The sequence below is a fragment of the Taudactylus pleione genome, unplaced genomic scaffold (assembly GCF_031769625.1).
Source record: "Taudactylus pleione unplaced genomic scaffold, aTauple2 ptg000138l, whole genome shotgun sequence".
NCBI lineage: Eukaryota > Metazoa > Chordata > Amphibia > Anura > Myobatrachidae > Taudactylus > Taudactylus pleione.
Genome location: NW_028284540.1, coordinates 7,503,455 through 7,529,488, shown reverse-complemented (window position 1 = coordinate 7,529,488; position 26,034 = coordinate 7,503,455).

The following is a 26,034-nucleotide window of genomic DNA, read 5'->3' as shown; positions in this document are numbered from 1 at the left end:
TGTGGAAGCAACCTCCTACGCCTTTCGCTGACAAGGTTCCCGGCTGCACTAAACACTCTTTCGGAGTACACACTGGAGGGGGGGCAACTTAGGTAAAATAGAGCCAGTTTGTACAGGGGCCTCCAAATTGCCTCTTTTTCCTGCCAGTACAGGTACGGACTGTCTGACATGCCTACTTGGATGCTGTCACCGATGTAATCCTCCACCATTCTGTCAATGGTGACAGTATCATATGCAGTGACAGTAGACATGTCAGAAATTGTTGCCAGGTCCTTCAGTCTGGACCAGATGTCCAAACTTGGTCCTGCCTGCCCTGCATCACCGCCAGCGGGTTGCTTAGGATACCTAAGTTTTTTCCTGGCAGCCCCAGTTGCGGGAGAAAATGAAGAAGGAGCTGTTGACGTGTCACGTTCCGCTTCAGCTGACAGTGTTTTCACCAGCAGGTCTTTGCACCTCTGCAGGCTTGTGTCGGCCGGAAAGAGAGACACCACATAGGATTAAACCTAGGATCGAGCACGGTGGCCAAAATGTAGTGGTCTGATTTCAACAGATTGACCACCCTGGAATCCTGGCAAAGCGAAAGAAGGGCTTCATCCACAAGTCCCACATGCCGAGCGGAATCACTCTGTCTTAGCTCCTCCTTCACTTTCTCCAGCTGCTTCTGCAAAAGCCTGATGAGGGGAATGACCTGACTCAAGCTGGCAGTGTCTGAACTGACTTCACGTGTGGCAAGTTCGAAGGGCTGGAGAACCTTGCACAATACGGAAATCATTCTCCACTGTGCTTGAGTCAGGTGCATACTCCCTCCTTTGCCTATGTCTTAGGTGGATGTATAGGCTTGAATGGCCTTTTGCTGCTCCTCCATCCTCTGAAGCATATAGAGGGTTGAGTTCAACCGCGTCACAACCTCTTGCTTCAGATGATGGCGGGGCAGGTTCAAGAGTGTTTGCTGGTGCTCCAGTCTTCGGCACGCAGTCGCTCAATGGCGAAAGTTGGCAGAAATTTTTCGGGCCACCCAAAGCGTCTCCTGCACGTCCCTGTCGCTTTTCAGAAAATTCTGCACCACCATGTTTATTGTGTGAGCAAAACATGGGACGTGCTGGAATTTGCCCAGATGTAATGCCCGCACAATATTGGTGGCGTTGTCAGATATCACAAATCCCCAGGAGAGTCTAAGTGGGGTAAGCCACTGGGCGATGATTTCCCTCAGTTTCTCTAAGAGGTTGTCAGCGGTGTACCTCTTACTGAAACCGGTGATACACAGCGTAGCCTGCCTTGGAACGAGCTGGCGTTTCTGAGATGCTGCTACTGGTAACGCTTCTGCTGTTGCTGCGTAAGGTGATACATCTACCCAGTGGGCTGTCACAGTCATATAGTCCTTAGTCTGCCCTGTTCCACTTGTCCACAAGTCCGTGGTTAAGTGGACATTGGGTACAACGGCATTTTTCAGGACACTGAGGACACTTTTGTTGACGTTTCTGTACAGTCTCGGTATCGCCTGCCTAGTAAAGTGGAATCTAGACGGGATTTGGAACCGGGGACACACTACCTCCATCAATTGTCTAAATCCCACTGCACTAATGGCGAATACCGGACGCACGTCTAACACCAACATAGCAGTCAAGGCCTCAGTTATACGATTTGCTTCAGGATGACTGGCTGTCGTACTTAAAGGACTGTTGGAGGGTCAATTGTTTAGTAAAAGTAGTGGTGTTCCTACTTCCTCTCTGGGATGATGAACGACTCCCAGCAGCAGCAACAGCAGCAGCGTCAGAAGGAGGCGTAGCAATGCAGGATCCTCCGGAGGAATCCCGGATAGGAGAGTCAGTCATGCCAGTGACATGGCCTGCAGGACTTCTTCCGATCCTGACAAAGGAGGAAATTGACGAGGAGGGAGTTGATGGTGTGGTTTGCAGGCGCTTGGATACAACAGGACAACGGAATTTAGGTGTCCCTGGACTGCTTACGGTCTTAGCCAAAGTTTCTGAACTTGACAGTAACTTATTATGAACGCGCTGCAGGTGCCGAATAAGGGAGGATGTTCCTAGGTGGTTAACGTCCCTACCCCTACTTATTCCACGTTTAAATATGGTACATATGGCAAGACAGTTGTTGTCCGGATTTGGATAGAAATATTGCCAGACCAAAGAGGTGGAATGTTTGGTCTTCTGCCCAGGCATGACCGTGATGGGCTTTTTCATCCCACGGACAACAACTGTCTCCTCTGGAGCCTGATTTAAACAAACCACATCACCAACAGAATCCTCCTCGCCAACTTCCTTCTCAGCGCCAGCTACACCAGTATCCTCATCCTGTTGTACTTCAACAGTGACATCTTCAATTTGCATATCAGCAAGTGGACTGTGGGTGCTCCTTTCAGCACTTGCAGGGGGCGTGCAAATGGTGGAAAGAGCCACCTCTTCCCATCCAGTGCTGGGAAGATCAGGCATCGCAACCGCCACCACACTGGGACTCTCCTTGGGGATTTGTGATATCTTCTTAGAACGCACAGTTCTTCGCTGTGCTTTTGCCAGCTTAACTCGTTTGATTTTATTAGCGGGAGGAGGGCTTCTATCGTCATGTGAAGCTGAACCACTAGTCATGAACATACTAGTCATACTAGTATGACACACACTAGTCATAGGGAAAGACCTTAGCCGTTCCTTGCCACTCCGTGTCATAAATGGCATATTGGCAAGTTTACGTTTCTCTTCAGATGATTTAAATGTTTTTTTTAAGGTCATTTTCCTGAACTTTGTCATTTGGGATTGTATGTGGCTTCTACTATGACATTGGGCATCGGCCTGGGCAGACGACGTTGATGGCATGTTATCGTCTATGTCATGACTAGTGGGAGCAGCTTCAGCACTAGGAGGAAGTGGTTCTTGATCTTTCTCTATTTTATTTTTATCGGAGAAAGTTTGGTCCTCCATTTATGTTATATCGATTTGATATATACGTGCGGCTAAGGCGCACACAAACACAGAAAATATTTTTTTATTTTTGCTGGAGAGTAGTGCACTTTGTGGGTTACACCACCCTTTAAGAAATGAGCCAGCCTGCCCTTTACTTATGGGACACAGGCGCACGCTTGGCACTACTTTGTTGATGCACGTGCGGCTACTGCGCACACAATTCACAAATACAGAAAATATTTTTTTATTTTGTTTGGAGTGTACTTTGGGAGTTACAGCACCCTCTAACGGTCAAGCCAGCCGGCCCTTTATTTATGACACAGGCGCACGCTTGGCGCTTCTCCTTTGTTGATGCAAGTGCGGCTACTGCGCACACAATTCACAAACACAGAAAATATTTTTTTATTTTGTTTGGAGTGTACTTTGGGGGTTACAGCACCCTTTAACGGTCAAGCCAGCCGGCCCTTTACTTATTACACAGGCGCACGCTTGGCACTACTTTGTTGATGCACATGCAGCTACTGCGCACACAATTCACAAACACAGAAAATATTTTTTTATTTGGTTTGAAGTGTACTTTGGGGGTTACAGCACCCTTTAACGGTCAAGCCAGCCGGCCCTTTACTTATGACACAGGCGCACGCTTGGCACTACTTTGTTGATGCACGTGCGGCTACTGCGCACACAATTCACAAACACAGAAAATATTTTTTTATTTAATTTGGAGTGGAGTGTACTTTGGGGGTTACAGCACCCTTTAACGGTCAAGCCAGCCGGCCCTTTACTTATGATACAGGCGCACGCTTGGCACAACTTTCTTGATGCACGTGCGGCTACTGCGCACACAATTCACAAACACAGAAAATATTTTTTTATTTGGTTCGAAGTGTACTTTTGGGGTTACAGCACCCTTTAATGGTCAAGCCAGCCGGCCCTTTACTTATGACACAGGCGCACGCTTGGCACTACTTTGTTGATGCAAGTGCGGCTACTGGGCACACAATTCAAAAACACAGAAAAAATATTTTGTTATTTGGTTTGGAGTGTACTTTGGGGGTTACAGCACCATTTAACGGTCAAGCCAGCCGGCCCTTTACTTATGACACAGGCGCACGCTTGGCACTACTTTGTTGATGCACGTGCTGCTACTGCGCACACAATTCACAAACTCAGAAAATATTTTGTTATTTTGTTTGGAGTGTACTTTGGGGGTTACAGTACCCTTTAACGGTCAAGCCAGCCGGCCCTTTACTTATGACACAGGCGCACGCTTGGCACTACTTTGTTGATGCACGTGCGGCTACTGTGCACACAATTCACAAACACAGAAAAAATATTATTATTTTTTTGCACTTGGGGGGAGCACCCCTGATGGACAGAGCAGCCCCTGGACAACACAACAGCACACCTTTAGGACTGGGACACTGCACAGGACTTTGGAGTGGACACAGCCCCTATGGAGAACTGACTGCACAACACAGTCCAGCCAGCCCCTATGGACTTTGAAGTAGTGGACACAGCCCCTATTAACAACAGCAGCACAGCACAACACAGCCAGCCCCTATTGACTTTGAAGTAGTGGACACAGCCCCTATGGACAACAGCAGCACAGCGCAGCACAGCACAGCACAGCACAACACTACTCTGCACTACACTACACTACACAGCCCAGCCAGCCCTAACGCCCACCCTCCCTCTTCACTGTCCACAGCCGAGTGAGAAAATGGCGCCGACGTGGGTACCTTATATAGGATACAAAACCCACGAGACCCGGAAGGCGGGATGATGACGTTTTGCCTCGATTTCAGATCCGAGTCAGGCGGGAAAAGTCGAGCTTGACTCGGATCTGCCTCGGATCGGGGGGGCTTGGGGGGGTTCGGATTTCAGAAATCCGAACCCGCTCACCCCTACTTTATACACATTATAATAGACCACATCCCAGAAGGCAAGAGAAGGGGCAATAGTCAAGCTGGAATCTAAGTGGATTAATACCTTAGATACACTGAAATCGCATGGACTTAATGACCATCTTAACTGGAATATTTTTTGTAGGTAGATACAGTATTTTACTAGATGCTTTGGTGAATATTTGCTAATTGGTAGCATGATGGTATTATTAACACATCTCTGCAACATCTTATTTACGATTTGTAATATCATGTTGTGAAATTAATTTCAATTAGGATGATTCTATACTGTAAATAGCTATAATTTTGAATGGGTCACTTTAGGACTCGATATACAAATTATTTCTCTAGAATATAGGCAATAAGATGCTTATCCATACGTGTTAAGATGTGACTATAGTATTTAATATAATAATTTTTTTAATTCGTCCAGATTTGAAACTGTTTGGTGGTGGGTATGTCACTGCAATGTTGATGCCGCGAAGCTGTGGTAATGGCGAGAGTATTTCTGTGCGGGGGCAGGGCTGGATCCTAGACGGAAGTCCGACAGGTGCTGCCGAGGACGCTGGCAGCTGAACAGTGTCTAACACTCACGGGGTGTCTACATATAGGTAAGATTATTGTTGCTTACATTTTGTATATAATAGTCTGAAGATGAGGAATTAAATCTCGAAATGTTGCAGAAACTTTTGGACTAAGGGCCTGATTCAGCAAGGAATGCAATGCTACGTTCACACGCAGCCGGCCGATGTTTGCACTCTGCACAGGCGTATAAAACGCAGTGCACGTGCGTGAACTAGGTGATGCGGAAAGGCTTGCGAGAGCAGAAAGCATGCAGACCCATCATCTAGTGATTGACAGGAAGTACCGTTTGTGGGTGGTATAGTGGTGTATGGTCATGCGAACGCAGGTGTGTCAGTGCGTTTCAATGCCGTTAAAGTGATGTGCATAAATTAGCCATTGTGAGACCCTACGTAGCCTGAGCTCTCACTTCATGCAGGGGATGTAGCAGAGGGTCAGGTCAACCACTACTCTGTGTATGGGTCCGATGGTTTGCAATGTTACTGATGTTTCCGCTACTTTGCAGACTACTCAGGCTGTGAGTAAAGGGAGGTGGGCAGCATTATGTACTGCTGGGCGTCTGCATCTTGTGCTGCGGTTGCCGTGCGTATGCACTGATTAGCATATAAACGGAGCGGCCAAGTGTGTTTGCGCACATTTGCATTCCCTCTTATATCAAGCCCTAAATGTCTTTATTTACAGTTTTTGTAAAGACCGTTGAGTGCTATTTATACTGCTTTTTATTTATTTATATATATATATATATATATATATATATATATATATATATTAGGGGTGTGCACCGGCCACTTTTCGTGTTTTGTGTTTTGGTTTTGAATCTGGATCTTTCTTCGTGTTTTGGATCTGGATTGGTTTTGCCAAAACCACCCTTCGGTGTTTTGGGTTCTGGGTTTTGTATTTTGGATCTGTATTTTTAAAAAAAAAAGCATAAAAACAGCTAAAATCACAGAATGTGTTGATTTTTCTGCTCCTATGCTATTATTAACCTCAAAAATCTTAATTTCCCCTCATTTCCAGTCTATTCTGAACACCTCACACCTCACAATAGTGTTTTTAGGTCCAAAAGGGTGCACCGAGGTAGATGGATGACTATGCTAAGCGACACGAGTGGGCGGCACAAACACGTGGCCCATCTAGGAGTGACACTGCAGTGGCAGACAGGATGGCAGTTTGAAAAACTAGGCCCCAAACAGTACATAATGCAAAGAAAAAAAGAGGTGCAAGATGGAATTGTCCTTGGGCCCTCCCACCCACCCTTATGTTGTATAAACAAGACATGCACACTTTAACAAGCCAATCATTTCAGCGCCAGGGTCTGCCACACGACTGTGGCTGAAATGATTGGTTCGTTTGGGCCCCCACAAAACAAGCTGGCAATTAATCTGGCTCTGCACAAATTGGCTCTACTGAGGCAAGATGTCGTCCTCATCCTCCTCATTCACCGATTCCTCACCCTCTTCAGTGTTGGGTACATCCTCATCCTCACAGAGTATTAATTCGTCCCCACTGGAATCCACCACCACAGGTCCCTCTGTATGTTCTGGAGGCTGGTCTCCCTGGAAGAGTTGATAATTCATTAAAATCATCTTCTCCACATTTTGTGGAAGCAACCTCCTATGCCTTTTGCTGACAAGGTTCCCGGCTGCACTAAACACTCTTTCGGAGTGCACACTGGAGGGGGGGCAACTCAGGTAAAATAGAGCCAGTTTGTACAGGGGCCTCCAAATTGCCTCTTTTTCCTGCCAGTACATGTACGGACTGTCTGACATGCCTACTTGGATACTGTCACCGATGTAATCCTTTAACAGACAGACGCACGCTTGTCACTGCTGCTTTGAGGATGCAGGTGCGGCTACAGCCCACACATTTCACAAAGACAGAAAAAAAATAAGAATTTTTTTATTGTTTGTGGAGCGCACTTTGAGGATTACACCACCCATTAACAGACAGACGCACGCTTGTCGCTGCAGCTTTAAGGATGCAGGTGCGGCTACAGCCCACACATTTCACAAAGACAGCAAAAAAAAGAAGATTTTTTTTATTGTTTGTGGAGCGCACTTTGAGGGTTACACCACCCTTTAACAGACAGACGCACGCTTGTCGCTGCTGCTTTAAGGATGCAGGTGCGGCTACAGCCCACACATTTCACAAAGACAGCAAAAAAATGAAGAATTTTTTTATTGTTTGTGGAGCGCACTTTGAGGGTTACACCACCCTTTAACAGACAGACGCACGCTTGTCGCTGCTGCTTTAAGGATGCAGGTGTGGCTACAGCCCACACATTTCACAAAGACAGCAAAAAAAAGAAGAATTTTTTTATTGTTTGTGGAGCGCACTTTGAGGGTTACACCACCCTTTAACAGACAGACGCACGCTTGTCGCTGCTGCTTTGAGGACAGTATCATATGCAGTGACAGTAGACTTGTCAGAAATTGTTGGCACGTCCTTCAGTCCGGACCAGATGTACAAACCGACCCTTGACTTATGACACAGGCGCACGCTTGGCGCTGCCACTGTGTTGATGCACGTGTGGCTACATCGCACACAAGTCACAAACACATAAAAAAATAGTTTTTTAATTTTTAGAGCACATTGAGGGTTACACCTCCCTTTAACAGACAGATGCATGCTTGTCGCTGCTGCTTTGAGGATGCAGGTGCCGCTACAGCCCACACAATTCGCAAAGACAAAAAAAAAAAGAATAATTTTTTTATTGTTTGTGGAGCGCACTTTGAGGGTTACACCACCCTTTAACAGACAGACGCACGCTTGTCGCTGCTGCTTTGAGGATGCATGTGCGGCTACAGCCAACACAATTCACAAAGACAGAAAAAAATTAAGAATTTTTTTATTGTTTGACGAGCGCAATTTGAGGGTTACACCACCCTTTAACAGACAGACGCATGCTTGTCTCTGCTGCTTTGAGGATGCAGGTGCAGCTACAGCCCACACAATTCACAAAGATAGAAAAAAAAAGAATTTTTTTATTGTTTGTGGAGCGCACTTTGAGGGTTACACCACCCTTTAACAGACAGATGCATGCTTGTCGCTGCTGCTTTGAGGATGCAGGTGGAATCTAGACGGGATTTGGAACCGGGGACACACTAACTCCATCAATTGTTTAAATCCCACTGCACTAATGGCGGATACCGGGCGTACGTCTAACACCAACATAGCAGTCAAGGCCTCAGTTATACGTTTTGCTTCAGGATGACTGCTGTCGTACTTCATCCTCCTCGCTAGGGACTGTTGGAGGGTCAATTGTTTAGTAAAAGTATTGGTGTTCCTACTTCCTCTCTGGGATGATGAACAACCCCCAGCAGCAGCAACAGCACTAGGAGGAAGTGGTTCTTGATCTTTCCCTATTTTATTTTTATCAGAGAAAGTTTTGTCCTCCATTTATGTTATATTGATATATACGTGCGGCTAAGGCGCACACAAACACAGAAAATATTTTTGTTATTTTTGCTGGAGAGTAGTGCACTTTGTGATTTTCACCACCCTTTAAGAAATGAGCCAGCCGGCTCTTTACTTATGGGACACAGGAGCACGCTTGTCGCTGCTCCTTTGTTGATGCACGTGCAGCCACAGTGCACACAATTCACAAACACAGAAAATATTTTTTATTTTATTTGGAGTGTACTTTGGGGGTTACAGCACCCATTAATGGACAAGCCAGCCGGCCCTTTACTAATGGGACCCAGGCGCACGCTTGGCGCTGCTCCTTTGTTGATGCACGTGCAGCCACAGTGCACACAATTCACAAATACAGAAAATATATATTTTTTTTGTTTGGAGTGTACTTTGGGGGTTACAGCACCCTTTAACGGTCAAGCCAGCCAGCCCTTTACTTATGACACAGACGCACGCTTGGCACTACTTTGTTGATGCACGTGAGGCAACTGCGCACACAATTCACAAACACAGAAAATATTTTCATTTGGTTTGAAGTGTACTTTGTTGGTTAAAGCACCCTTTAATGGACAAGCCAGCTGGCCCTTTACTTATGGGACACAGGCGCATGCTTGGCGCTGCTCCTTTGTTGATGCATGTGCAGCAACAGTGCACACAATTCACAAACACAGAAATTTTTTTTTATTTTGTTTGGAGTGTACTTTGGGGGTTACAGCACCCTTTAATGGACAAGCCAGCCGGCCCTTTACTTATCGGACACAGGCGCACGCTTGGCGCTGCTCCTTTGTTGATGCACGTGCGGCCACAGTGCACACAATTCACAAACACAGAAAAATAATTTTTTTTTGGTTGGAGTGTACTTTGGGGTTTACAGCACCCTTTAACGGTCAAGCCAGCCGGCCCTTTACTTATGACACAGGCGCACGCTTGGCACTACTTTGTTATTGCATTTGCGGCTACTGCGCACACAATTCACAAACACAGAAAATATTTTTTTTATTTTGTTTGGAGTGTACTTTGGGGGTTACAGCACCCTTTAACGGAAAAGCGAGCCGGCCCTTTACTTATGGGACACAGGCACACGCTTGGCGCTGCTCCTTTGTTGATGCACGTGCAGCCACAGTGCACACAATTCACAAACACAGAAATTTTTTTATTTTTTTTTGCACTTGGGGGGAGCACCCCTGATGGACAGAGCACCCCCTGGACAACACTACAGCACCCCTTTAGGACTGGGACACTGCACAGGACTTTGGAGTGGACACAGCCCCTATGGACAACTGACTGCACAACACAGTCCAGCCAGCCGCTATGGACTTTGAAGGAGTGGACACAGCCCCTATGGACAACAGCAGCACAGCACAGCACAACACTACACTGCACTACACTACACTACACTACACAGCCCAGCCAGCCCTAACTCCCACCCTCCCTCTTCACTGTCCACAGCCGAGTGAGAAAATGGCGCCGACGCGGGTACCTTATATAGGATCCAAAACCCGCGAGACCCGGAAGGCGGTATGATGACATTTTGCCTCGATTTCAGATCCGAGTCAGGCGGGAAAAGTCGAACCTGACTCGGATCGGCCTCAGATCGGGGGGGCTCGGGGGTACGGATTTCAGAAATCTGAACCCGCTCACCCCTAATATATATATATATATATATATATATATATTTATATATATATATATATATATTTTTTTTTTTTATTATTTATTTTTTTTTTTTATTATAGTAGGAGAACAAAATATCAGACTGATTACATTTCACATGTCCTTTCTATAGCGATGGCAGCTTCCACATGGATGGGCTCTGCTGTCCTGCACTGACTTAGAGACACTACAGATAAAATACACGCTGCAAGGTAGTTGACTTTCAGCCAGTGACACTAGTTTTTACAATGTATCTAGTTCTTTAGTGTTGGGGAACTACAAAGCACAGCATGTTCTGTCAGAGGCCAAGCTGGAGAGCCATAGGTTACAAGGGCAATGTCACCATCATTTGGTACCTGAATGCACCATAATAGATGGGTGCTTCTCATACAGTATGTGATGTGAATGTACCCACATCCCATCATCTGTGCTCCTCTATCATTGCATTTTCCCAGTGGGCCCTTCATGCCCCAGCTCCACACTGGCCCTGATATTGCTTTCTTTATTTATTGTTTGAAATTGCCTACATGTGATGGCCTGGCCCCATCCCAACATAGTATGGGGATGGGGCACTGTAACATGCACTTGCCCAAGGTTTTATGGCTCTGCACCCCACCCAATAAGCCTTGCGTCAGTTACGTATCTTGCTATATTGTCCCATTGTATCACTATGCTTCATAATGAGGTCTCCAAACATCAGCATAAAAAATTCCACCACATTTGCTTCCCTGGGCTGGTCCCATGTAAAATGCTTTAGACTGAAGGGTCACTGATATTGGGAAAAGAGCTCTAATAGCAAAGTATAGCATGTCAGTTAAGCTTGGTCATTTATTAATGTCACTTATCTGTAAAGTAGACTCCAAACCAAGCACTCAGGCTCAGACTTGTGTATAATCCCCACACGCTCCCTCTGTATTCCGGAATGGGGGTGTTTGGCAGTATAGAACAGTCTTGTACTAAGCAAAAAATGTTGTTTTAAAAAAATCTGTGTGGAAAGTGTTACACACATCTGGCACGCTGAGCGGGATATTTATGTTATATTAGGTACATGGCACATAGGAATGGTGTATGTTACTGCCCAAATGTGGTTATCTGTTCTTGTAGTCACTGCAGTGATGCATTGCTGGTAATTGCAGGGCCAGATTAATAATTGTGGGCCCCTACTGATAAAATTGTCAGTAAGATATACTGGCAATGTTATTATGTGTAAATACTTCCAGTACCACAAATGTGTTATACACAATGTAGTGTCCCCAGATTCCATTATCCCACACAGAGTCCCGAGGTTACATACAGTATGTCACATATGCCCCCCACACCAGTAATGTAGCTATGCGTGTTGGTCTCCCGTGTGTTGGGGTCCCTGAGCAACTGCCTTAGCTACCCTGTTGTTACTCTGTTTCTGCGTTACTGCTCTGGATGGCAGCTACCACTGCCTTTATAGTGCACCTCTCTTATAGATATTTATTGTTCTGTGCCGAGGTGGGCTGAGTCTTTCCACAGGTGACAGAAAGCCTAGATGTACCCCTGCCAGTACACTGCTGCACATGATCAGAAGAGGCACCCGATTTGGCCCTCTGAGGCACAGTGTGTGTCCTAAGAGGCTGGAGCAGCATCGCCAGGCTCCTACCATAACTTTGCTATGGTGCTTGGCAATGCCTGATCCACTGCACAACATTCAGACATGTGACATTAGATGAAAATAAGCCCTCCCCAATCTGTAAAACTGACTAATTTGGTTGAAATATTGCCCCTTTTGGGCTTTGTAATTTAGGGCAGATAGGCGGTATGCTATCCTGCCCTGCTAACCTCTAACCACAGTCAGATACTTTTTGTAATACAAATATTTGCCTATATGGCTGCTGCTAATGTCTGTGTGATGACATCACAATGGCCTATTGTTACACAATAAGAGGTAACCCCGAACAGAACAATAGAGGTTATTCTGTTGTGTTGTCTGGTGCTGGTGGTATTTATAGTATTGTTAGTGATAGTTGGATTTGGTTTTATTTTATTATTTTCTTAGTGTTAGTTTTAGGCATTTATTTATTTAGTGTAGTTTTAGTGTTATATTTAGTTAGTATATAAGTTTTTTAGTATATATAGTAGTTTATTTAGTGTTAGTTTTATTCAGTTTTCTTTTTATTATATTTTTTATTATCTTTAGTTTAGTATATTAGTATTTTAGTGTATATAGTAGTAGGGGAGGAGGAGGAGGGAGTAGGGAGTAGAGAGAGTAGTTGAGGTGCAGCCATGGACTGGCCATGCATCAGGAGAAAGATAAGTGCACTGTTATTGTTATTTGTTGTACTTTGTTGCTTGCACATTTAGGATTTTTCATGGATCTCAGAAGGGGCAGAGCTCAGCTGAAAGTGGGCATTTCTGGGCATAGAGAGTGGTGTTTTGTCCCAATTTAGTAGGTGTAAATGTTGGGAGGTGTCTGTGCCCAAATTAGACTAAGCTAAGGGGTTATGTATTACTTATAATTATTATTATTGCTGGTTCCCAGTGGTGGCAAATTGTAGATAATATATATGAGTTGTTGACCCTTAGTCACATGACGGTGATGTGGATTTCTGTCATCCACTGTCCTGCATTAGGTGTATACAGCTAGTAACTGCTCAGGTAGCAGGATCCTAATCCTTATTTCATAAATTGTTGAAGTGAGACACTGACAAAAGTAGGCAAATCTATTGCTAGCATTTACAGGTTGTGTGATATATATATGTATAAATGTGTATATACAGTATATATATATATATATATATATATATATATATATATTAGGGGTGAGCGGGTTCGGATTTCTGAAATTCGAACCCCCCCGAGCCCCCCCGATCCGAGGCAGTTCCGAGTCAGGCTCGACTTTTCTCGCCTGACTCGGATCTGAGATCGAGGCAAAACGTCATCTTCCCGCCTTCCGGGTCTCGCGGGTTTTGGATCCTATATAAGGTACCCGCGTCGGCGCCATTTTCTCACTCGGCTGTGGACAGTGAAGAGGGAGGGTGGGAGTTAGGGCTGGCTGGGCTGTGTAGTGTAGTGTAGTGTAGTGCAGAGTAGTGTTGTGCTGTGCTGTGCTGCGCTGTGCTGCTGTTGTCCATAGGGGCTGTGTCCACTACTTCAAAGTCCATAGGGGCTGGCTGTGTTGTGCTGTGCTGCTGTTGTTAATAGGGGCTGTGTCCACTACTTCAAAGTCCATAGGGGCTGGCTGGACTGTGTTGTGCAGTCAGTTGTCCATAGGCGCTGTGTCCACTCCAAAGTCCTGTGCAGTGTCCCAGTCCTAAAGGGGTGCTGTAGTGTTGTCCAGGGGGTGCTCTGTCCATCAGGGGTGCTCCCCCCAAGTGCTAAAAAAAAATATATTTTTTCTGTGTTTGTGAATTGTGTGCGCAGTAGCCGCACGTGCATCAACAAAGTAGTGCCAAGCGTGCGCCTGTGTCATAAGTAAAGGGCCGGCTGGCTTGACCGTTAAAGGGTGCTGTAACACCCAAAGTACACTCCAAACCAAATAAAAAAATATTTTCTGTGTTTGTGAATTGTGTGCACAGAAGCCACACGTGCATCAACAAAGTAGTGCCAAGCGTGCGCCTGTGTCATAAGTAAAGGACCGGCTGGCTTGACCGTTAAAGGGTACTGTAACCCCCAAAGTACACTCCAAACCAAATAAAAAAATATTTTCTGTGTTTGTAAATTGTGTGCGCAGTAGCCGCACGTGCATCAACAAAGTAGTGCCAAGCGTGCGCCTGTGTCATAAGTAAAGGGCCGGCTGGCTTGACCGTTAAAGGGTGCTGTAACCCCCAAAGTACACTCCAAACCAAATAAAAAAATATTTTCTGTGTTTGTGAATTGTGTGCGCAGTAGCCGCACGTGCATTAACAAAGTAGTGCGCCTGTGTCATAAGTAAAGGGCCGGCTGGCTTGACCGTTAAAGGGTGCTGTAACCCCCAAAGTACACTCCAAGCCAAATAAAAGAATATTTTCTGTGTTTGTGAATTGTGTGTGCAGTAGCCGCACGTGCATCAACAAAGTAGTGCCAAGCGTGCGCCTGTGTCATAATTAAAGGGCCGGCTGGCTTGACCGGTAAAATGTGCTGTAACCTCCAAAGTGCACTTCATACAAAATAAAAAAATATTTTCTGTGTTTGTGAATTGTGTGCACTGTGGCTGCATGTGCATCAACAAAGGAGCAGCGCCAAGTGTGCGCCTGTGTCCCATAAGTAAGGGGCCAGCTGGCTTGTCCGCTAAAGGGTGCTGTAACCCCCAAAGGGCACTCCAAACAAAATAAAAAAATATTTTCTGTGTTTGTGAGTTGTGTGCACTGTGGCTGCACGTGCAACAATAAATGAGCAACGCCAAGCGTGCTGCTGTGTCCCATAAAAAAAGGGCCGGCTAGCTTGTCCATTAAAGGGTGCTGTAACCCCCAAAGGGCACTCCAAACAAAATAAAAAAATACTTTTTTTGTGTTTCGGAATTCTGTGCGTAGTAGCAGCACGTGCATCAACAAAGTAATGCCAAGCGTGCGCCTGTGTCATAAGTAAAGGGCCGGCTGGCTTGTCTGTTAAATGGTGCTGTAACCTCAAATGGGCACTCCAAACAAAATAAAAAAATATTTTCTGTGTTTGTGAATTGTGTGCACTGTGGCTGCACGTGCATCAACAAAGGAGCAGCGCCAAGCGTGCGCCTGTGTCCCATAAGTAAAGGGCCGGCTGGCTCATTTCTTAAAGGGTGGTTTAACCCACAAAGTGCACTAATCTCCAACAAAAATAAAAAATTATTTTCTGTGTTTGTGTGCGCCTTAGCCGCACGTATATATCAATATAACATAAATGGAGGACCAAACTTTCTCCGATAAAAATAAAATAGGGAAAGATCAAGAACCACTTCCTGTTGCTGCTGCTGGGAGTTGATCATCATCCCAGAGAGGAAGTAGGAACACCACTACTTTTACTAAACAATTGACCCTCCAACAGTCACTAGCGAGGAGGATGAAGTACGACAGCAGTCATCCTGAAGGAAAACGTATAACTGAGGCCTTGACTGCTATGTTGGTGTTAGACGTGCGTCCGGTATCCGCCATTAGTGCAGTATGATTTAGACAATTGATGGAGGTAGTGTGTCCCCGGTTCCAAATCCCGTCTAGATTCCACCTGCATCCTCAAAGCAGCAGCGACAAGCGTGCGTCTGTCTGTTAAAGGGTGGTGTAACCCTCAAACTGCGCTCCACAAACAATAAAAAAATTAATATTTTTTTTTCTGTCTTTGTGAAATGTGTGGGCTGTAGCCGCACCTGCATCCTCAAAGCAGCAGCGATAAGCGTGCGTCTGTCTGTTAAAGGGTGGTGTAACCCTCAAAGTGCGCTCCACAAACAATAAAAAAATTAATCTTTTTTTTCTTTCTTCGTGAATTGTGTGGGCTGTAGCCGCACCTGCATCCTCAAAGCAGCAGCGACAAGCATGCATCTGTCTGTCAAAGGGTGGTGTAACCCCCAAAGTGCGCTCCACAAAAAAAAAAAAAAAAAATTTTCTGGCTTTGTGAAATGTGTTGGCTGTAGCCGCACCTGCATCCTCAAAGCAGCAGCGACAAGCGTGCGTCTGTCTGTTAAAGGGTGGTGTAACCCTCAAAGTGCGCTCCAACCAAAATAAAATAAACTTCTTTTTTTCTGTGTTTGTGAGTGAAATGTATGCGCAGTAGCCGCACCTGCATCCTCAAAGCAGCAGTGACAAGCGTGCTTCTGTCTGTTAAAGGGTGGTGTAACCCTCAAAGTGTGCTCCACAAAAAATAAAAAATTCTTTTTTTTCTGTCTTTGTGAATTGTGTGGGCTGTAGCCACACCTGCATCCTCAAAGTAGCAGCGACAAGCGTGCGTCTGTCTGTTAATGGATTACATCGGTGACAGTATCCAAGTAGGCATGTCAGACAGTCCGTACATGTACTGGCAGGAAAAAGAGGTAATTTGGAGGCCCCTGTACAAACTGGCTCTATTTTACCTGAGTTGCCCCCCCTCCAGTGTGTACTCCGAAAGAGTCTTTAGTGCAGCCGGGAACCTTGTCAGCAAAAAGCGTAGGAGGTTGCTTCCAGAAAATGTGGAGAAGATGATGTTCATAAAAATGAATTATCAACTCTTCCAGGGAGACCAGCCTCCAGAACGTACAGAGGGACCTGTGGTGGTGGATTCCAGCGGGGACGAGTTAATAGTCCATGAGGATGAGGATGTACACAACACTGAAGAGGGTGAGGAATCAGTGGATGAGGAGGATGAGGACGACATCTTGCCTCAGTAGAGCCAGTTTGTGCAGGGACAGATTAATTGCCAGCTTGTTTTGTTGGGGCCCAAACGAAACAATCATTTCAGCCACAGTGGTGTGGTAGACCCTGGCGCTGAAATTATTGGTTTGTTAAAGTGTGCATGTCCTGTTTATACAACATAAGGGTGGGTGGGAGGGCCCAAGGACAATTCCATCTTGCACCTCTGTTTTTTCTTTGCATTATGTACTGTTTGGGGCCTAGTTTTTCAAACTGCCATCCTGTCTGCCACTGCAGTGCCACTCATAGATGGGCCACGTGTTTGTGCCGCCCACTCGTGTCGCTTAGCATAGCCTTTTGGACATAAAAACATTATTGTGAGGTATGAGGTGTTCAGAATAGACTGGAAATGATTGGAAATTAAGTTTATTGAGGTTAATAATAGCATAGGAGCAGAAAAACCAACACATTCTGTGATTTTAGCTGTGTTTATTCTTTTTTTAAAAAACATACAGATCCAAAACACAAAACCCAGAACCCAAAACACGAAAGGGTGGTTTTGGCAAAACCAATCCAGATCCAAAACACGAAGAAAGATCCAGATCTAAAACACAAAACACGGTAAGTGGCCGGTGCACACCCCTAATATATATATATATATATATATATTATATATATATATATATATAAAGTGTAGTTGGATCAGCACTCAGTTAAAGAAATTCAATCTCCTCCGGTGCCCTCTGTTTCCACAGCATGTATATCTGGAATACATACAAGCAGCGGCAGCAGCACTCAGAGACTGGTTCAGATTGAAATAGTGTGTATTACAACTAATACATCGCCCAATGTATCGGAACCCACATGTCCCTTAATCAAGGTGCAAAAGATGTATAAAAAATACTAACCTTATGTAGAGGAGAAGCCCTCTCAGTGTGCAATCACTGCAGAGTTCCGGGGAGTCAGTTGCTGACTTCTGCCACGGCCCCTGACAGTTACATCAAGTCTCCGAGTGCCTCTGCTTGTTGGTATTCTGGATATATATACAGTATATAAATATATATATATATATATATATATATATATATATAAATGTGTGTATGTTCATTTAGGTGGGTACAGGAGCTTACAGATATATATGTATGTGTACAGAGAGAGAGATATATATCCGGCACTCAATACTTTCAAATAAAAGTACTTGGCGGGTGCCCTCCAAAGCTGTCAGCAAGCAGCTGACTTTACACATAGAAGAAATACAAAAATGTTTGTTTTGCTTGACAAAAACGCAATAAAGCGCTGAAACGTTTATAAAGTACCTAAGTGGTTATTACTTCTATGTGTAAAGCCAGCTGCTAGCTATATATATATATATATATATATAATTATTTATCTTGCCTGGGGTGTCACTTCGTGGTGCTTTTAGCATATACTGGTCTGTATCTTAGCAGTATGTTGCAGCAGTGGAGTGTGCTAGAAGCACCAGAGCAAACAGCATCACCCCAGGCAGGAAAGAGGAATTACATGGGTTGTGAGAAGTGCAGGGTGCTAGAATGATCACTGTATAACACACATAATAACACTTACACATACAGTATATACACTCTAGCACGTACATGCTAAAAAGTATACATACTTGGAATTTTGATGCAGCAGCTGTTTCGGGTTGCTAATAAGGATGGGAACCTCGCATCATTACGCCTGACCACTTGTGATGTAATGCTGTGATTCGCTGGGATATGGACAGGAGCTTACCACATAGGCCCTGCCCCCCTACTGCGCCCAGAGTAGGGGGTGGGAAATTTCCATCAGGGGGGTTTCTGTGTACTGAGAACCCCCCTGCATGCGCAAGTGCTTGGGTAGGGGTAAATGTCAATAATAATAATACCGATGGCTGCTCTAGTGGACAGAAAGCTGGAAGCGGTGCAGGTGCAGAGATCTGCAGGATTCAGGGGAGATGTATACAAATTATATTCCATCACAGTGCAGGCTGGAGGGCAAAATTCCCTCTTCCTGTATAAAAGCATGGGCTCACTGTTCATGCGGGAACAGTCACCTGAACTGATTAAAGAGAGCCTGCAAGTGGGGCCAGTATCTGTGGAGCTGTATAATAAATATATTCTGTGTAGCCAGCAAGTGGGGCCTGTATCTGAGGGCTGTATAATAAATTTATTCTGTGTAGACTGCATGAGGGGCCTGTATTTGTGGAGCTGTATAAAAAATATACTCTGTGTAGCCAGCAAGTGGGGCCTGTATCTGAGGGCTGTATAATAAATATATTGTGTGTAGCCAGCAAGTGGGGCCTGTTCTGAGGGCTGTGTAATAAATATATTGTGTGTAGACTGCAAGTGGGGCCTGTATCTGTGGAGCTGTATAAAAATATATATTCTGTGTAGACTGCAAGAGGGGCCTGTATTTGTGGACCTGTATAAAAAATATATTCTGTGCAGCCAGCAAGTGGGGCCTGTATCTGAGGGCTGTATAATAAATATATTGTGTGTAGCCAGCAAATGGGGCCTGTACCTGAGGGCTGTATAATAAGATAACCGAGGTTCGGATAGAACAGAGGGCACATAAATCCCTAGGCAGGGATGCGTGGGGTTAATAAAGTTACAGGAGGTAGGGGAGTGTTAGTGTTTTATGGTCAGATTGACATTAGGTTAGGATTGGTGGAGTGTTGTGTAAGGGGTGTGGTTAATAGGACTGTGGGTAGGTCAGCAATGTAATACTGCCTCTTTGAAATCTGATCTCCCACCCTCCCTCCCCCTTTTTTTTCCTCTTGTGTCTTGTGTCAGCTTTATTTCAAGGGCGGGAAAGAACGACAGTATCTATAAAGAGTCCACCTTGCTGCAGTATGAGCGGTGCGCCCCCTTCTATGCACTGGTTAGGCTGATTTTACCTTACTGTGGTCAGAGACACCTCTCGTCGGAGAGGGCTAAAATAGTGCATTGGGATGGGGCTGGATACCGTCTCACTTGCCAGAGAGGGATATCAGCCCTTGCAAGTTTTATATCACTATTACACTTGAATTGGGATTTGGCCCGTTCAGTGAGTGTTTTACATCCTTGCATAAGTCAAGTGTGGGGCGTCAGGTTACTGGCCGTTCTTTCTTATGCCACCATACTCTGATTGTAAAATAAATAAAGCTGACCATATATTTTTGATCGCATATATACTTGGTCTGTCTCTTTATTTTATTTAAGCATGGTTTAATAACTTTGTGGTTGCACGCATTATCTGCCGATAGGGAGTTTAAATATATTCTGTGTAGTGGTAAGTGGGGCCTGTTTCTTAGGGCTGTATAATAAATATATTCTGTGTAGCCTGCAAGTGGGGCCTGTATCAGGGGGCTATATAAAAAATATATGCTGTATAGCCTGCAAGTGGGGCCTGTATCTGAGGCATGCCTGCCGACTTTCTGGCTGCTCGTTCCGGGAGGGAGCAGCCAGATTGGCAGGACGGGGGTATGTGTGGCCGGGGGAATGTGGAGTGGCCGGGTGGGTGACAGGCACTTGGGGGAGTGGTGGGGGCAGAACCACACAATTGCGTCAGTTTGGCCCCGCCCCTGCTACACAATGCCGATAATATAGGCATTGTGAAGCAGGGGCAGGGCCAAAATGACGTAAATTGTGTCACTGCCCCCCACTGCGGGGGTTGCAGTGGTTATTGTAGGAGGATATGAGGGGTGGGCGGGAGCTTTCCTGGGAGGTCGGGAGCGGCACCCGTTTTTCGGGAGGCTCCCGACCAAATCGGGAGGGTAGGCAAGTGTGATCTGAGGGCTGTATAATAAATATATTCTGTGTAGCTAGCAAGTGGGGCATGTATCTGAGGGCTGTATAAAAAATATATTCTGTGTAGCCAGCAAGTGGGGCCTGTATCTTAGGGCTGTACAAAAAATATATTCTCTATAGCTTGCAAATGGGGCCTGTATCTGAAGCCTGTATCAAAAATAAATTCTTTGGTGCCAGCAAGTGGGGCCTGTATCTGGGCCCCTAAGAATAAGAGGATAATTAATATATAAATTGATATTTCAAGTTTAAATTATTATAACATTTTATTATTGTGAAGGTCCCCACCCGGCTACTTCTTGATGCCACCCGGCTGGAAAAATTTTCTGGGGAGAACACTGCATTGTAATAGGAAAGTTTCTGTAATCATTAGGCAACTGCTGCTTGGAGTCCTCATTTCCTATTACACACTGCTCAGCCATGGCTATGTGTATCTAGATGTTGGCAATTAATGGTGTGTTTTGCAATATGTACTATAGTTTGCAATTTTATATAAGCCTAATATGTTTCATTTGTAATAAAGCAGTATTATGTTTTCCTTTATGTATTGCAGTGTTTTATAAAACTGTTATACCCAGTTCACATTATACAAGACTGTAGTGCCCTCAGTTCACATCATGCCACACTGTAGTGCCCTCAATTCACATTGAACCACAAGATAGTGGCCAGTTTATATTATACCACTCTGTAATGAATCCAATTCATATTCTAGCACATTGTAGTGCCCCAGTTCACATTATGCCACTCTGTAGTGAATCCAGTTCGTATAATACCACATCGTAGTGCCCCTAGTTCACATTATACCGCACTGTAGTGCATCTAATTCAAAGTCTCTGTAATGACTCCTCTGTAGTGCATCCAGTTCAGATTATAACACTGTAGTGCCCCTAGTTCACATTATACCACACGGTAGTGTCCCCTGTTCACCTCATATTTAATGTGCCAATTGTTGTGTATTTTTTTTATATGAACCAAAGCACAATACATAATAACTGTGCACGATTCAGCAGAGCTTTGGGGTGACACACAAGGAACAAACATTGAAACATGCTTCCTGATGTCCTCTCACCTAAGGGTGCTAAAGAAACAAGACTCATAGGTGTCCCAGCGGCTCTAAATCCCAAATGTAGGTCCATCACATATTTTTTAAAATAAGTAATTTAATTTCAAATAAACACACAAGTATACAGTGGTCTGGCCTATAATAGTGAGACATGTGACAGACACGGAACCTTCTATTAATCTTCTATGAACTAGGTGGGGGTGTAACATACCCCAGCAACAGTATATTTAAACTCCTGTAACTTTTTAAAAATAATGTGCTCAAGTTGCAGTTTCATTTAGCTATAGTTGTGATGTATCCAGTTTACATAGTGATGGTGGTATAGTGTGGCAAGCAATAGCCTAGCAAGAACATATGTGTAAAGTGCATGTGGGCATCTCATACCCCACCTGCTTCGGCAGCCAGAGCCATAACTAGACTTTTTGATGCCCTGTGCCTGAAAAAGCATTAGTGCCCCTCTCATTTTTCAAAGAGACATAATGCACCCAAAAAAGGACCATGGCTTCATGGGGAAGGGCCAGGGAAGAGATAGGGGAGGCCAGGAGATGTTGGGGATGAAATAAGAGGAAGCTACAAGCAAGAATGATAATAAACAGTAATTTGACAGGCCCAAACAGCGCCCCTGACCTGTGGTGCCCTGTGCGATGGCACCGGCCGCACTACCCTAGCTACGGCCCTGTCGGCAGCTGCCTTGATGTCAGCCAAGAGGGATCTTATTAAAACTGAGCTAAGTTTTTATAATTATTTCTAATTGTTCATAAGTTTAATTTTTACTAATGAATGTGATTCAAACATGTTCCAAATATCTTTTTCAAAAAAGTTGTTCCTAGAAGACTTATAAGTTTAGTTTGCAAAAAAAAAGTTTTATTTTTGTTTTTAAAAGATTAAAGAGTTTATTTCCTAAGCTTCATTGCTCCGGGCTCTCCTGATCATTCATTTGCTGCCCCGACACCATCCATCTGTGTCTTTAGCACAGTGATCTCCTGCTGTAGCCCCTCTATGTCCTGGTCTTTTTTCTTTAGCTTGGACACCAATTTGTTAAACTGTTTTTGCAGCTTATTGTGACCTTTTGTTGCTGCCTTAGCGATGGTTAGCTCATCCTCCATAACCTGCATCTTCTTGCTGTTATCTGATATTAATGCTGCCAGCCTTCCTCTCTCTGCTTTCTCCTCCTGTAGTTGTTCTCTGAGCTCCTCCGCTTCTCTCCTGGATGTTTCCTCTGCCCCTCTCATGAGGGCGACCTGCTGGAGGTATTCTCTCCTGCTTTGCAGCATCTGGCACAGGTCAGTTATCTCTCTCTGAATGATCTACAAGACATAAAAAAGTTGTAATTATAACCAAAAAGCAATGCTTATTTCTTTAGAATATGGTTCGTTTACCTCTATTTTTAAGCACAGTTACCTCCATCCGTTCTTTAGAAGTTATTAATACTGTAAATACTGCAACATTACTTGTGTCCAAATGATTCCTCATACAATTACCTGCATCTGCATGGCACTAAGGGGTGCTGCGTCAGTGTTGGGGCTCTTGGGTGGGCTGGGCCTCTCTCTTCTGAAAAAGTGTAGTAGTCTCTGGAAGATGGCACGGATAGAGGTCCAGAACCGCCTCCAGCCATCCCTGGAGTTCGGTGTTTGGGCACATGGAGTGGGTGATGGATCAGTCTGCAATATAGGCACAGAGAGAAGGGGAGGGACAGAGGACAGATTAGTTATTATGGCCATACAATGAGAGTCGTGGGAGAAGTGCCGGTATAGCCTGTTGCTGTACACCGGGCCACTTCCACCTCTGTATATCTATATCCTCACACTGACCAGGTCACTACACTACCACTGGAGCAGGTGTGTTACATGTAGCCAGGGCTGCCACCAGAAATTGTGGGGCCCGGTAATAATAAAATATTCAGGGCCTCCCTGGGGAAGAGCATAGGGCAGGGAAGGCTGAACCTTATTGGGGGGGCAGGTGAGGAAAGGCTGGAGAAATGGGAGGCACATGAGAGGGAGGACTGTTAGGAGTAGGGGAGTGGCACAGGGCAGGGGAGGCTGTCTGGACTTGGGGGGGGCGGTCACGCAGTGAAAGGCTGGCTGCATTTGGAGTACTTACTTCAGCTGGTCCGGAGAGAGCAGGGGCCCAGGTTGCAGGGCCGCAGCAGTGCAGTTATGCACCAACAACCAGCAAGAAAGCGTCGGAGACATTTCAAATAAGGAGTGGCCGCTGCTGATTGGCTGCTCGTGGGACAACCAATCAGAAGTGGCCGCTCCTGATTGGTTGTCATTCTGCAAGCAGCCAATCAGGCGCAGCTGCACCTGATTGGCTGCCGTTCCTCAAGACATAATTGGCTCGCGGCTGGCAGCTTATTTGGAATGTTGCCAGTGCCGGCGACGTGTCATCTTTGTTAATGCTGACCACTGGGCCCCCTCTCTCTCCGGGCCCGGGACTACAGACCTGGCAGTCCCCCCCTGATGGCGGCCCAGCATGTAGCTGTGGTGATATCAGTGTAACATCTTCCAAAGGATCCCTCTCTGGCAGTGACCACTAGCTCATGTGCATTATTGGGAATATTGGTAAATAGCTCTCCTGGAGATAAATAGGCTGGCTGCCTATACTGTGTGCAGGTGATGGGCTCATTATCATTCTCACTGACCTGATGTTCATCCTGATCCATTGTCGCTGTTTGATCCTTCTCCAGCTGTTGTTCCAGGATGGCGTTCCTCATAGTCACACTAAGAGATAATGTGCAGTTTTTTTTTTTTTTTTTAAGTTCACCTCCCATTCAGTGCACAGGAACGCCCATTACTTTCCCGCCCCATTTCTGATACCATCTGTCCCGTTGGTAGAAGCACCTTTGTGCATACACTGTGTGTAATGCATGCGCTGTAGGGCTAGTCACAATGTTTTGCACATGAACATAATCGCTGAGCTACGGGAACATCAGCAGTACATTATCCTCTGACCCTCTTTACACCTAGATAAATGACTTACTACCAGAGTATATACAGTGTTACATAGTTACACCTAGACAAATGTCTTACTACCAGAGTGTATACAGTGTTACATAGTTATACCTAGACAAATGTCTCACTACCAGAGTATATACAGTGTTACATAGTTATACCTAGACAAATGTCTTACTACCAGAGTATATACAGTATTACATAGTTACACATAGACCAGTGGTTCCCAAACTGTGTGCCGTGGCATCCTGGAGTCCTTCAGTGCACATGCAGGGGTATCTGGGAGTGGTGGTCCAGTACCAAATAAAATAATTTTAGTCAGTGTGATAGGTACAATCAGTGCAAATGGCTGCCAATCAAAAATATGTGGACAAAAAGAAGCACAGCCCTGTCAACTACCACATAACTGAACCTAAGGGTGACATAGAAGCACAATTTACTTGATTTGATTTGTTCTGAATTTCTCAATAAGAAACTTTTGGCCCAGGGGTACCGTGTAAAAAATGCTGATAATCTAGGTTGCCATGGTTCGAACAGGTTTGGGAACTACTGAAATAGACAAATGATTACTACCATAGTATATACTGTGTTACATAATTTAGTTACACCTACATAAATGACTTACTAAAAGAATATATATAGTGTTACATGAAATAATATAAATACCCTCTGAGTTGGTCACTGAGCACGGATATTATGCTATACAGCTGCTCTGCCTCCGTGCTGTGCTGCTGCCAGAGCTGGGCCAGTTCTTTTTGCAGGTCCTCATTGTCAGTCTGCAAGAAAAAAAGAGAGATGGAAATTCTCAGTATGAACTTCCCAATGGCCCCTAATCTCCAACATAAATAGGCACCATCCAGCCTTATAGAAGTGTCACACCTGTGGGATTGCAACATGAAACACTTATAGGAATGACAGGAGATAATGATGTTCTCTTATCCAATGAGTGACAGTAAAAACTCAGTGAGAGCCCAATTGAGACAAACTGAAGATCTGTTATACTTATTGATGGATACTGACATATTTGGGGCTAATATTTTAGGGCAGGGATAGGCAATGTGCATCAATCCAGGTGCAATGGAACTGCCAGCATGCTCTGCCAGAGTTTTCCTTTTAGGACATACTAAAGCTATGGCAAGGCATGCTTTCATGTGTAGTTCTACAGGAGCTGGAGTGCCAAGCATCTCCTAACCCAGATGTATGGGATAATGTCTCTGGTTAGAGTCACTAGGCCATGGTTTTATCAAAGCCACCAATTAACTGCAGCTTTGACTGATGGATTGAAAATGGCACCAGTAATAAATGGTAAATCCGGCTGGTTTAGCACTTATTACAGATGCCATTTAAAAACCAACAGTAAAAGCTGTGGATCATTGCTGGTTTTGATAAACCATGGCTTAGTAAATCTACCCTCCCTCCGATCTTCTACATTATTGGTCAATGCCTTTCTAGCTATATATTGTGTTTCTACTATATAAACTATCACTGGGTATACATTAATGATCAATGCTTTTCTAGCTATATATTG